The sequence below is a fragment of the Cornus florida genome, unplaced genomic scaffold (genome assembly GCF_030987335.1).
Source record: "Cornus florida cultivar Cherokee Brave unplaced genomic scaffold, ASM3098733v1 CherokeeBrave_3.0.0_Hap2_Chr06, whole genome shotgun sequence".
In the NCBI taxonomy this organism is placed as follows: Eukaryota; Viridiplantae; Streptophyta; class Magnoliopsida; order Cornales; family Cornaceae; genus Cornus; species Cornus florida.
In genome coordinates this window covers 47,595,737-47,610,829 of record NW_026775576.1, presented here as the reverse complement: position 1 = coordinate 47,610,829, position 15,093 = coordinate 47,595,737, and positions in this window count along the sequence as shown.

Below are 15,093 nucleotides of genomic sequence, written 5' to 3'. Positions count from 1 at the left end.
CTTCTGTAGAGAGAGAAAGGTAGAGAGAGGTGAGAGAATCAAACAAATGATTAACTCCTGCTCAGGTAGACTAAGTTACATTTTTACTCTTAATTAATCTGTGATCGGACAAAATTAACCTCAAAAATATAACCTAATTACCCCCTATCTTTTAGCGTAAAGTTATCTCATATCTTTTCATCCTTTACCGAGAGAGAGAACATTACTTCATAGTAATTTTAATTCAATAAAACAAAAAGCTTCAGTCTATGTTTGATAAGTCACAATACTGTGTGTACTTCTTTTGCTTTCCAAAGTAGTAATTTTGATATTGTAAAAAATTATTCAGCCTGGCATATTTGCATTTAGGTAGTAAGGAATTAAGTTTATGCCAGTGCGGCTCAATCTAATTTGAAGTCTTTGCTGAAAAATAAAAAAGTGAATTTTTTAACAATACAAATAAAATTAGTCACAACTAAAAAAACAAAATATACAAATATATATACACAAATTTATAATAACAAAAGTTAATAAAATTAAAAAATAATTAAAGAAAAAGAACCATTAAACCTGATTTAGAAAACCAAAATTTAATATTTCTACAAATTTTTCAATAGAATAAAAATGCGTTCATAACAATTGTAAACTTATAATGAGAGTAGGGAGGAGAACACTTGTTAAAAAGAATAACATAAACCATAAATAAATAAAACAATATGAAAAGTTTTCGCCATTTTTACAAACAACAACTTTAAATAGATATTTAATATTTTACTGTTGCTGTAACTTACCCACCTAACCAAAAATCTTTCTTTTAGGATATAAATATAAAATTGAAACGAGTGCGAAGAGACCAAAAAAAAGAGAGAGGTTATTTTAGGGTATAAATCTTTGAGGCCTAATATAAATTTTTTATATTTATTAGAGTTTAACAACATTAGAAAATAATTATAGTATAATTTAATATAAGAAAATTTTAAAATTTTATGGCCTTCCTATTACTCCTGATTTATGGTATTTGAAAAATAAAATTTGAAGAGAATTTTTTTTGGAAACAAATTATAAATAAAGGAACTTTACATTTGTGATTGTCCTCAATAAATTTTTAGTTAACAAATAGGACAAATTGCCATCTAACACTATCGTGTGCAACTTTACCGTCAAATTTAAGCAACAAGTTGGTCCGTTAGTTGATGGTTAACCATCAGAATAATTTTTTGTAATGTTAAAATTACTCTTCAAATACATGAAGTTGTAATATATGATTTGACAAAATTAACCCCAAAATTATAACCAAAATACCCTCAAACTTTTAACGAAAAGTTAAAAATCCTCTCTCTTCCTCAAGCATTCAAGTCGCTATTAGAGCAAAATATGTTGTTGTTTACCGAAGGGTCTTTGGTCAAATGGTATAACCTCTTCATCTTTAAAGAGGGGGAGGGGTTCGAGCTCTGGCGTGGACAAAAAAGTGTGTGGGTTTGCTTTACCATCCAAATATATATATATATGTTATTGTTTAATTACTCAATTTAGCAATTAATTCTAAATGGATTAAGCACTTATATAATTAAGTGTATTTGATAATGCAATTTAAATTTGACTGCAAATGGTAAGCAGCACTTAAAATGAGGTAAAATTTTAAAGGAAAATGATTATTGTACCGAATAGTTACAGTGAATTGCTAAACTTACTCGTTTAATTAGTTAATTATGCAACAAATAAAAAAGTGAGCCCTTCACTTAGTTGTATTTGGTATAAATAGTTAATTAAAAGTTCCCCAGCCACTATTAGCCATTTGCGAAAAACCCCTTATGAATATTTTGGCAAAAAAACTCCTCAACTATGTCAATGGGATGTTTTTAACTCATATCCGTTTAAGTGATTGTGTGAGAAATTTTTTTTTGACGAAATTACCCCTTAACATATTATTCTTCAGACAATTTTTTTATTTTGTTCTCTCTCTCAAGCTAGGTATGTGAAATAGCAAAGAAAAATTCTCAAAAAACCAAAAAAATGGAAAGCCAATAAAATCATATTTAAGCTATGTATAATTAATAAAATAAAATTGAGTACAGCTGCACTGAAGAGAAAAAATCCACCATGGCATTGGAATAAAAGATTGAAAAAATTAAGTAACTCAAGAACTCCTTCAGTGCACTTGATCTTTAGCTGCCATTATAATAGTTAATTATTTTAAGAAAAATAATTAATAATTTGCCGTATTTCCTTCGTCCAATTTATTTTCCTTAATTAAATTATGCTACTATTGGACTAAAATAGGCAAATAAAAAGCAACATAATTTCTTTTTCAAATCTGAATTTCTTTTATATTACTTGATAACACAAAATACCCCAAAATAACTTTTTGAGACCAAATTGTTATACTTGATGTACTCAAATTAACGACCTAAAAATATGAACATTTTTAATGTGAAAGGACATCATTACCCTCTATCCAATTCACAATAATCTAATTATAAAGGACATTTAAATCATTTAGTTTGAGAGAAATTCATTTATCATCTCATCATAATTCATATATTGTTTTGATTATACCACCTACTACTCGAAAATTACATACCATGTTACGAAGTATATGGGGTAATTTCTGGGAAGTTTACTAACTCTTATTATTAAGAATTTTTTTTTTCTTCAAATTCTTATTATTAAGATGGTAAGAAAGTAAAGGAAAAATAACACTTTTGACATGCAAATGATTTGTTCAATTACATGGTTGAAATCTTGACAAAAAAGATTAAAAAAAAAAAGTGTCATAGATTGAGTGAACATAGCTGAGTATTCTTGGGGCCTCAACTATTATTTACATGTATCATGTTGCCCAAGCAGTGTTGAAAGATAAATTTTCAACAATTGGATTTCTTGATATGCCACCTTAGCTTTGTGTTTGAAGGAATGAAAGGCTTGTTTGACAAAGGGAAAGGATAGAAAAAATAAATAATTATCTGAAGAATAATCTGTTAAGGGGTAATTTCGTCCAAAAAAATATCTCAGACAACTGCTTAAATGGACATCAGTTAAAAGCATCCCTTGAGATAGTTGAGAGTGAATTTTTTGCTAAAAATATTAACAAGGGAGTTTTTTTGCAACTGGGTAATAGTAAAGGTTTTTTGTTTTTTTTTTTTTTTTTTTTTTTAATTTTAAATTAAATTATAACCAAAGTGGGTTCACGCACAAAATACTAGGGTAATCACGGATCGGATCGGATTAGGCATCAATCCTAATTCGATCTGCTCCTAATGGATTAAGCAAATCTTAATCCTTCACCAATCCGTTATCTCACGGATCGAATCGACGAATTGAATTTTATCTAAATTATCTATTATCTCCATTGTTATTATCTTAAAATAATATTATTTATTATTTATTTGTCTTTTAACTATAACCCAATAGACAAAATTTTAATTTATTTATATTAATTCATATATTTAAATAATTATTAATTAATACATCCTCTTATAATTCATTAAATTATAATTAACTAATATATTATTTGAAAATGTATATATAAATTTCATGGATCGAATTGGATTTTTAATAGCCTAATTCGTGATCCTGAGTTACAGATTCAATTTTTTTTTTTTAATCTGCCACATATCTATGGGTGTAACAATCTGATCCAATTCGATCAAATCGAATTCACGGATTCACAAATTATTTGTCCACCCCTATTAAATCCCGACACCCTCGCAAAGATTCAAAATAGATGGTTATTCTTCATCTTCTACCGACCACCAGACTACCAAGTACTTCGAAGACACCGAGTAACACAAACTGGGTCCTCCACGGATCTTGAATTGGAGCCATAGATTATACAAAAATTGGGTTGACTTTCAAATCGAAGGCAAGAAAAAACCAAGTCGAGTGTTTTAATTGTCTTTCTCTTAAATAAATAAATAAAAAGAGAGAAGAAGAAGAAAAAGTTTTCCTCATCTTTTGTGCTTTCAATTATTTGTTAATTTCTTGTGCTTTTTGTTCTGTTTGAGTGAAATCGCCAAGTATTGTTCTCTCTCTTGCTAAAGGAGAAAGAGAAGATAAACTATTTAAAATTTGATGATATTTGGATCATATATTTGGGTTTAGTTTTGTCACATCACATATTAATTAATGATAAAATTGTAATTTTATTCGTTTAAAGGGTAATTTTAGCATTGCAAAAATTATATTAATTGAGTTAACAGTCAATTAACGGATCGAACCTAAGGTGATTTTTACCATAGTTTCTATATTAGGGTGAAAGTTGCGAACTTTGGAGGGTTTAAGGGTAATTTATCCTAAAAAATATTTTCATAAAAATTGAATAAAAAAACTATGTATATTTAAGTAACACAATTATAAAAAACAAAACAAATTCAATTAAGGGTGCCTTTGGTAACATTTTTGTTTTCTGTTTTTGCATTCTCAAGAAAGCAAAAATTTTATTTTATTTTCTTGAATAACAATAAGAAACAAAAATAACATTTACTAACACTTATTGTTGTCACAATTTTAAAAATAAAAAACAATAACATTGTTTAATAATACATATTTGTTACAGATGTACGTATCATTTTTTAATTATTTTATTTTTATTTTCATTTTTTTTCATTAGTACAAAAAAAGTGCAATTCAATTATTTCACACATATTAAAAATACCCAATATAGGATAATAAAACATACCATTCAATTTAAAATCACAAATCCTAATAATATACAATACATAAATACAAAATAAGATATATTAGAACAAAAACACTCACACCAATTATGTATATAAGTGCATGCATCATCTTTACATTTATTATAAAATATATAATATATTTAGCATATATTATATTATAATAAATAAAAAATATTAAATAATATAACCAGAATATAATATAATATAGATATGGTATATAATAATATATTATATCTGTTGCATAATAATTTAATAATATTATATAAATTAAATAATAAATACATAATAAATCACTTTTTTTTTTTTTGTCCGAGGTAAGAATTTACACTATTATATTTTAAATATATATTTTTGTTAAATAAAAAAAAATTTACACTAATATATAATATAATATAATTATATATTAAAAATATAATTTTTATTAGTATTTAATATATAGCATTACTATATAACATGAATAACATATATTTTATTTGAAATAAACAATGTATATGTAATAATAGTAGTGAAAACGTATTTGCTCAACAGTGTCGAAAACATGAGAAATACCTTTTTATGTTTCCTTATTTCTTCACAAAAATTGAAAATATTTTCTATTACATAAAAACAAAAATATATTATTAAACATATTTTTTGTTTTTGTTTTTGCCTTTTTAAGAGCTGACAATAGAAAACGTTTATCTTACTAAGCGCCACCTTAATGTGTGCAAGCATTCTAGTGTATCTCTTATTTTCTCTTTAATGAATATTGTTTTAAAATTTGCAATAAGTCAAAATTAGCTAGGACCAATATATAAACTTAAAAATCCATCTCTTGCAAAAATTAATGAAGTCTTTGTATTGAGAACTTAACTATTTTCTGTAAGGTTCTACAAATCCTAAACTAATTGACAATTAGATTAGAGCAAATAAGCAAGAAAAGTGCACATTTTACATATGAGTATTCAATAAAAAAAAAAAAGAGAATACTTGCCCCTCCTACGCACCTGTACTTTATATGTAAAGTGTGGGATTCTGAAATCTTCCTCATTTGCATAGAGAATTATGAACTATTGTAGTAAGGGATAGATAATTTTAAAACATTAAAGAATTTGTAAAAATTCATAGATTGAAGAGAATTCAAGAGTAAAAAGTTTTATAAAGACAATAAATATGTAGATATTTAGATAAAGAAAAAAAAAATTCTCGCTCAAAAACAAATCTTAGTTTGTAATGCATCAGAACAACCTCGAGGTGTACGCCTATATAAGAGGGGAAGGTTTAATTTAGAATCACCAATTGCTAAGAGTAAGTGTAAAGCTTAGAGGTTTCAGTCCTAGTGTTAACCTCCCTTATCAATCTTTAACTAATAATAAATCATGAGTTGACGTGCTTGATATATGTTTACGTAATTGAGGTTGAGAGTAAGAAGAAGAAGTAGAAGTAGAGGAAATTATAGGGAATCGGGATTGTGAGGAATTAGAAAACTAATCAATTTAACTCGTGTTTACTTATTTTCAATTATTCAAAAATAATAATAAAAAATAATTAATCATATTTTTTTTTCTTCAAATTTATCTTAACTAAGATTTTTTTTTTTTTTAAATGAAAATTTAAGCAACCGTATTTGATACAAAACCATCCAATTGACCACTACAAAACAAGAGAAATTAGACTTAGTCAAGTCCAATCTCAACAATACAAAATGGGCAAATAAAATACCATTATTCCAACGGCTATAAGTTGCATCCCATTACCACACCAGTTTCCAACTCTAAATTGGGTTTTGATTTCAGTTCGACATTTGTGGGTGGCATGAGAAAAGAGAAATTGAGCATTCTTTCTAAACCAGAGGAATAAGTAATTTTCTTCTAAAAATGTAAATTTGTGCAAGAATAAAGCTTTGAGTGTTGCAAGGTCCTCAAAATATACTCCACTTTTGCCCAATCCGAGTGTGGTAGATAGATGCATATATAGCTATATCTGATAGAGCTGTAGTTCTTTGCTTTCTAATGGGCATAAGTAATTAATGCATATGACATGAAAATAAATTATAGTTCAATTTGCATATATATATTTTTAATTTTTTTGTTTATGTTGTGATAAAATGTAAGGCTATGTTTGGCGACATAGAATTGGAGCATTGAAATTAAAATTGATGAAATTGGAGAAAATTTTAATTCAATTTTTTGAGTTACTTTTCTCCAATTTTACCAATTTCAATTCCCTAAACTCATTACTTGAAGAAATAGGAAATTATAAAAGGATAAAAATGTTAAGAATTTTTAAAAATAAGGTAACAAATAGTTTCAAATTTGTTTAGATAATATTTAGAGTGGTTAGAAACTTAGAATAGCAGTTAATTTTATTATAATTATCCTTATTTTCTTGCAATAAAAAGTAGGATTATTTATTATTGATTCTTATGCTCTCCCTCTATGTTTGAGTGTAAAAAATATTTAAGTTGTTCTGGCCCATTGTTAAAGGTGACCTGGTTAAAGCTATTTAGTGGTTTTTAATAATAATACCATTCCTCTTACAGTTATTATTACTTTCCTTACTTTAATTACAAAGAAAACTGTGACTGTGAGGCTTGTGGATTATAGCCTCTCTCTCTCTCTACTTAATAGATTAGTTCGTTAAAGAAATCTGAGATTATGATGTTGGTGGATTATTATAGGCCTATCTTTTCCCTATACTTAATAAATATGTTCATTACTAAATTTTGGCTAATAAATTATTTGGGTTTATCTTCTTGGGCAAGAATAGACAACATTTTTCAATGGAGAAAGATTCAAAGTAACATTATTAGAGAAACCCTTAAATATGGTTTTGGGGGAGGGTTAGATTGAATGGGTCATAGTGTGTTACCTTAGATTCAGTCACCATTGACATATCTAGTTTATTTTATAGAATTTTTGTGCTCATGGTTTTCGTCTACTTTGCAAATTTTTCTTATTCACATGTTCAAAAGGCGTCTACACAATTAGGAGGCGTCCACGTATAAAAATGTTATCAAACCTCTTCTTCAGACGATGTAGGTCATCACAATTTTTGTTTATGCATTACTAAATGAGTTCCTTTTATAATTTTTTCCAAGCTATTACCCGTGTCCTCTCTCCTTTACTATTCACTTTAGTCGCAGATTCTTATCTAATTTGATGCAAAAAAAAACAAAAAACAGAAAAGAAAAGAAAAGGAAAGAAAGAAAAGGGACAGTGAAAGTTAACTTGAGCTTTGTAATGCATTGAGGAAAATGGGCGTCGCGCCGTGGTTTTATGGGGTGCCTACAATGGGATCTTAGTCTCAATTTTTTCTACCAAGAATGCTATAGTGTTGTCTTATTTGTTGAATTAGTTTGAAGGTTTTGCTTAGGTCACACTTGCTTGTCTCGTGCCCAAAAAATAATTAAAAAAAATTAAAGACCATAATTTCATACGAGAGTGTAAGTTGCAAACTTTAGGAGTCTAAGGGTAGTTTATCCTACAAAAATATTTTCATACAAATTGAACAGAAAAACTATGTACACTTATATAAAACAAAACAAATTCAATTAATGTGTGCATACATTCTATTATTGAAAATCCCTCTCTTGCAATATTTAAAATTAATAATTAAACTTGTCTTTGTATTGAGAACTTAACTATTTTCTGTAAGGTTCTACAAATTCTAAACTAATTGATAATTATTTATATTATTTCTTAAGTTCATTCAAATATATTTTCAATTACATTAAATCTCAATTATTTATTTATTTATTTATTTTTTAATACAACTCCAAAATAACTCACACTGTCTCAAATTGCCCCAAACATATCCTACCATGTGTTTAATAAAAAAATAAAATATTTAAATCTTATAACTCTTTTAATTTTATCTGACACGCATTTAAATGAGATCGCATGTGTGTCATCGTGTTTAATGCTTCAACATCACACTCCTAAGCCAACACAATTGATGCAACCACAAAAAACTGAATCCCAAGTTTAAATGAAATTGATATATTGATATTTCAAAATTCAAAATGTATAATATTCTTATGAGAACTGTTGAGGTAATGTTATAAAATGCGTGACACATTTGCATTGAGGAAGCCATCAAACACGTTTGTAACTTTTACTATCAAAATAAATTATAGTAAAAAATTCATTTTAATCTCTCCCAAAGTTTCAACAAAAGTAACAAGTTGGTCCAATCCCTTAGTTGATAATTAACTCCATCAGAATAATTTTTTACAATGTCAAAATTACTAGTTATATTTTTACTCTTAATTAATATGTGGTCGGACAAAATTAACCCTAAAAATATAACCTAAATATCCTCAATCGTTTAACATAAAGTTATCTCCTCTCTCTTCCTCCTTTAGCAAGAAGGAGAACACTAGTTCATAGTAAATTTTTTTTCAATCAAACAAAAAGCTTCAGTATATGTTTGATAAGTCACAAAACTCGATACTTCATTGTCTTTCATAGTAAATCGAAAAGTAATATTAACATTGTAAAAAAATATTCTACATGACATATTTGCATCGAGACAGTAAGGAATTAAGTTTATGGTACTTAGAAAAAAAGTTAAAAAAAAAAATTGAAGGGAATTTTTTTGGAAACAAATTATAAATAAAGGAATTTTATAAGATTATCTTTTATTGCATTTGCGATTGTCCTCAATAAATTTTAGTTAAAAAATAGGACAAATTGCCATCAAACACTACATTTGCATTTGACTTAAACTTAAAATGCCAACTCTCCCTATAAATTAGCATTGTAAAAAATATATTAATTGAGTTAACAGTCAATTAACGGATTGGAAATAAAGTGATTTTTTTTAGGGTTAAATGCTCACACACCCCCTCATGTTTTAATTTATTGCTCTCGTGTTAAACTTGATCAAAAGTTGCTAATACACCCTCATGAGGTTTGATTTAATTTGCTCTCACACCCCTCTTTTTAAAGTGAAAAAATAAAATACCTAAATTACCCTCCATTATTCCAAATACATTTTTATTCTTAAATTGTTAGACCTTTTTACCCTCAACCGGTCTCCTCGCCTATTCCATCCAGGTCTATACATCTTCGTCTTCCAAAACCTCGCCTACCAGACTGTGGGGTCAGATCCTTACAATAGAGCACGCATTCAACCCAGGGGCGGACACAGGGGTAGGCAAAGATGGGCTGTAGCGCACCCCAAAAAAAAAAAAAATTTTTTTTTACTATACTAATATATTAGCCCAGCCCAAAAAATAAAAAAAATGAATAGTATTAGCCCATCCCAAAAACCCAATGAAGCCCAAGTAAACTAAGCCACTAAACTAAAATAAAGGCCAAATCAATTCCTTAGTATTCATGTTTAATGTTAGCCCACCCTACCTAGAAATCCTGGATCCGTCTTTCAACCTGTTTACAAGTATTCCTTAGGGCGGCACCCTTTCTACATGGATAGATAACGGCTCAAGCAACAGTGAACATCATTACCACCACTAAACACCCTACCATTAGCAATGGGCATGACTAAAAATCAAACAGTCTCAAATAAATGTTTTTCAAGGCGAGCATAGTAGTATTATGAAATTTCTGAGGTATCATTCAAAAATAATAATAATAATAAATAAATAAATTTGAGGCGAAACCGTATTATGATCACTGATACCAAAATAACTTAAAATTTTGGTATCATAATAACTTAAAATTTCTCAGGTGAAACCGTATTATGAATTTATGATCACGACCATAATACACCCCGGAATAATGCAGCAACAGCTAATTCTCTGGTGAAACCGTATTATAATCATGAATTCAATGAATTTCAGATGAAGAATTAAAAATAAATAAACAAATAAATAAATAAATATATATATATATATATATATATATATATATATATATATATATATATATATATATATCAGTAGTGGGTATGGTTTTCTTTGCTTAATTAATTAGTATGTTCATCTTCAGTAGTTATCTAGCAAATGACCTAACAATATATGGATGTTTTTATTATAACATAATTTTTTATGATAATTTCAATGTGATATGGATTTGTGGACGTGGTTCAGCCACATCACCAAAGATCAAGTCAAACAGTCAACACCTTGACAAGATCCACCTCAGTAAGGTGAGCAGTAGTCGACCGTTGGGCCTCAAACTTTGAACAAAGCATTCGGTCGATGGATCCTGGGCCTTGAACCACGAGCCAATCTCCGCAGTCAATTGATGGGCCTTGAACCTCGATCCGACCCCATCACAATTCGTCGATCGACGAGCCTTGAACCTCGATCCGACCCCATCAAATTCGTCGATCGACGGGCCTTGAACCTCGATCCGACCCTTTTATAATTCGTCGATCGACGGGCCTTGAACCTCGATCCGACCCCATTACAATTCGTCGATCGACGGGCCTTGAACCTTGATCCGACCACATCACAATTTGTCGATCGACGGGCCTTGAACCTCGATCCGACCATAACACAATTTGTCAATCGATGGGCCTTGAACCTTGATCTGACCCCATCATAGCTTGTCGATCTACAGGCCTTGAACCTCGATCCAACCTCTTCATAGCTATCTTGGGCGACGGGCCTTGGGCCTTTGATCGTCACAGTTTGACGACCGATATATCTTAAACTTCGAATCAATGTAGCAGCAAACCATCAATTGATGGGCTTTGAGCCTTTATTCAAGCAACAAAGAGCTATGGTAGGGCTCTTCGAGTGATACTGGGATGTAGAAGGGATTTTGGAATGGAGGATGGAAAATTAGTAATGTCTTGCCCACTAAGGCAAGACCCAGTTTTGAGAATAAGAGTAAAAGACAGCTGGAATAGTACAATCACTTTTACAGCCCACCATTCTTGGATTATTCAACAGGAAAGGTACACTTGGTAGTTGATCCAAAAATATAGGGATTAGGGCAACATGACCTAAAGAGGCATGATTCTGACCCACTCTAAAGATGGAGGCCCAACAATGTACCACCTGGATGACCTAGGGCTATAAAAAAGAGGCAGTGACAAAAAGAAGCAGGTAAGAACTGACGGCAACTCCTTCCCTACTATTGCTCAAGATTCTCTTTCTGGACTGGTTTTCTTTCCCTTCTTCCTACCCTTCTGCATTCTTCATATTACTGAGTGGTATATTCCCACACCTTCTTGACTCTTCTAGGACCCATGCAAAAACAGGTATCTACATTTGGCGACTTCACTGGGGATTATCCTAGCAAGACGATGAGTCTAGATGAGGTTCCTCCTCCGGCACAGGCAGAGGTGTCTGCTGTTGGAGCCACCAGCATTAAGGTCGTCAGTGCCAAAGCCACCAGCGCGAGAGACACTAGCACTAGGGCCACCAGCACCAAGTCTCATACCTCAAGATCCAGACACAGATCCAGCACTGATGCTGTTTTAGAGGCTATGCAGGCAATGAACCACCAGCTGATGACCCGGATGGAAAGGTTTGAAGAGGCCCTTCATGTTCTTGATAAGAGGGTTTCGATGACACCAAGCACGGTTCAAACGGAGGTCCCTTTAGCGACTCAGGTAGCATTCACTACTACCGTTATAGCTAATATGACTTTACCATTACAGAGTGAGCAACAGATTATGAGGACACCAAGGGGCTAAGATCGTAGTACTGACCTACTATCACAGCCCACTCCAGAGTCCTACAACCCTGTATTACAGGTAACCCCTGAGGCCCCTCGTGCTTTTCTATCTCGAGGAAAAGAACCCATGTTTTGTTCTCCGCCTACCTATGCTCAGGCAAACCCTAAAGCACATCGTCCTCTCCCGTACTACTCCTACTCTGCCCCAAAAGAAATGTTCACGCGCTCTGAAGTATGTGACCTCTTCAAGAAGGGCACACCAACCTCTCGCGCCTTAGACTTTGGTAGAGAGCCCCCTTACCTTCTTGCTATTGCACTGACCCCATACCCGCAGGGATATTTGGTCCCCAAATTCCCACAATTCAATGGCAAAACTGGCGATCCTAGAGAGCATGTCATGCGCTTTGTTGAGGCTTTGGGTCATTTTGGTGATAATCACGTGGTTCGTCTACGCGAATTCTCTAAGTCCCTAACTGATTGGGCACACTGTTGGTATTTCAACCTCGAGCCAGACTCCATCAGTACCTGGGAGCAGCTGAAAGATCGTTTCCTTACCAAGTTTTTCCAGGCTGAAGAGCGTGTCACCACCTTGTCTCTCACAAAAAAGCCCAAAAACACAATGAGGATGTCCTTGCCTTTATCAACCGATTCAGTGATCGTGCAGGCGAGTGCTTCAAAAGTAGCAATGAAATGGACTTGGTTGATATTTGTATCCAGGGCATGCTATAGATTTATAAGCTCCATCTTGTTAACCTAAGAATTGCTAGCTTTGGCGAGCTCAAGATCGCTGCCCGAAATCTTAAAGATCTCAAGCCAGTTGCTGCTAAGTATGAGCCTCCCAAGTATGATGCTCCTAAGTTTGAAGTTCCAAAGCCTTCCAACCACAGACCTACACCTGCAGCAATCGTCGAGGAGCGCCTACAGAAACGGTTTGATAAGTCCCAATCTAAGCCACAAGGCGACGAGCCACCACCTTTCCCCATTCGTATTGAGGAAGTCAAGAATACACTCGCCCAATGGGTCAAGGATGGTGTCGTCATTTTATCCACTCCGCGTCGCGAGCCCACCCCAACAGATAGAGCTAATACTGATTTCTACATTTACCACTAAAGTGTTACTCATCCAACTATTAATTGCTGGGGCTTGCGTCGCCTCTTTCAACGACGAATGGTAACTGGTGATCTTGAAGTCACCCCTCCTAAGGATGTTCGTAGGTTCCCATACCCTGATCATCGTGCGGCTGTTATCACTTGCTATGATGAGCTCGCAGAAACAAATTCAAGCCATGAAGCAGAACCTTCTTCAGCAACGGATATGTGTCCTTTGGTCACCTCCATCAAACCCAACTCCCCTGCACTAAAAAAGACCCTATCCTTCTCTGATGCTGACAAGCAAAGTTCAGGTGCCCAAAATCGACCATTGTATGTGCTGGCTTCTATCAAGGGGGAGGAGTTCAAGCGCTCTTTTCTTGACAATAGTTCCTCTATTAATGTCATGCCCCTCTCTACCTTTCGCAAAGCAGGCATCTCCTAGGATCCTCTGATCAAAGAGCCAATCGAGGTTGTAGGATTTGGCAATGATCTTTACCGCACGATGGGCTATGTTAATGTTGATCTAGCTGTTAACAATTCCAAGCCTTTACGAAGTTCCATGTTATTGACAGCGACACCTCTTATCATATCCTTCTGGGGCGCGCATGGATGCACCGCTTTGGTATCGTCCCTTCCACTTACCACCAATGTTTCAAAGGCATTTAGAATAACAAAGTTGTCACGGTCCTGTGTTCAGATCGCCCCTTTGCCATTTTTGAGGCTCATTACACTGACGCATTGTTCTTCAATGACCTTGATGACTGCGCGCAAGACTGCGATGCGACCATTATCAGCACCCCCTACCTACCTGGGTTGACGTTCAGAAGGGCATTTTTCACCCACCCTCTCCAGTTCAGACAGACGATGCCCCACGTGAATGCAAACGCGTTCGCTTCCCCAACGGTCGTGTCATCTACCATTTATGACGGTGCCCGGGGTCAGCAGAGGTTCACTCTACTGACTCCCCAGAATATCAGCCTCGGATCCTCGAGAAAGCACTATTGCCAGATCTTGTTGAAGTTAACCTTGCCCATCCCGATAAGTAGCCTCGCATCACGTTCCTCTCGGGTACACTCAGTTCTCAAGATAGCTCTCATATTGTCTCTCTCTTGCAGGAATTTTGCGATGTATTTGCGTGGACATACAACGAGATGCCAGGGCTTCACCCTTTATTGGTCTCCTACCATCTCAATGTTTTGCCCAACGTTCGCCCAGTTAAGCAAGGCTCGCGAACTTTCTAGCCAGAGCTTGAGTTGCAAATCAAAGATAAGGTCCAAAAGTTGTTAGCAGCCGGTTTCATCAAGCCTATCATTCACCCCTTGTGGTTGGCCAACATTGTTCCTGTGCAGAAAAATAATGGCCAAATCAGGGTGTGTGTTGATTTCAGGGACCTTAACAAAGCCTGCCCAAAGGATGACTTCCCTTTACCCATTATTGATACTCTGGTTGATGGCACTGCAGGCTATGAAATGTTCTCTTTTATAGATGGCTTTAGTGGTTACAATCAGATTCGGATGGCCAAGGGCGATGCAGAAAAGACAGCCTTTCGAACTCCTCTTGGTAATTTCCATTATACTGTCATGCCTTTCGGTTTGAAAAATACAGGTGCCACATACCAACGAGCCATGACTGCTATCTTCCATGATTTACTTCATCACAATCTTGAAGATTATGTGGACAATTTGGTCGTTAAGTCCAAACAGCAGGCCAATCATCTCCATGACTTACGCCAAGTGTTCGAGCGTTACTGCCAGTATAATCTCAAAATGA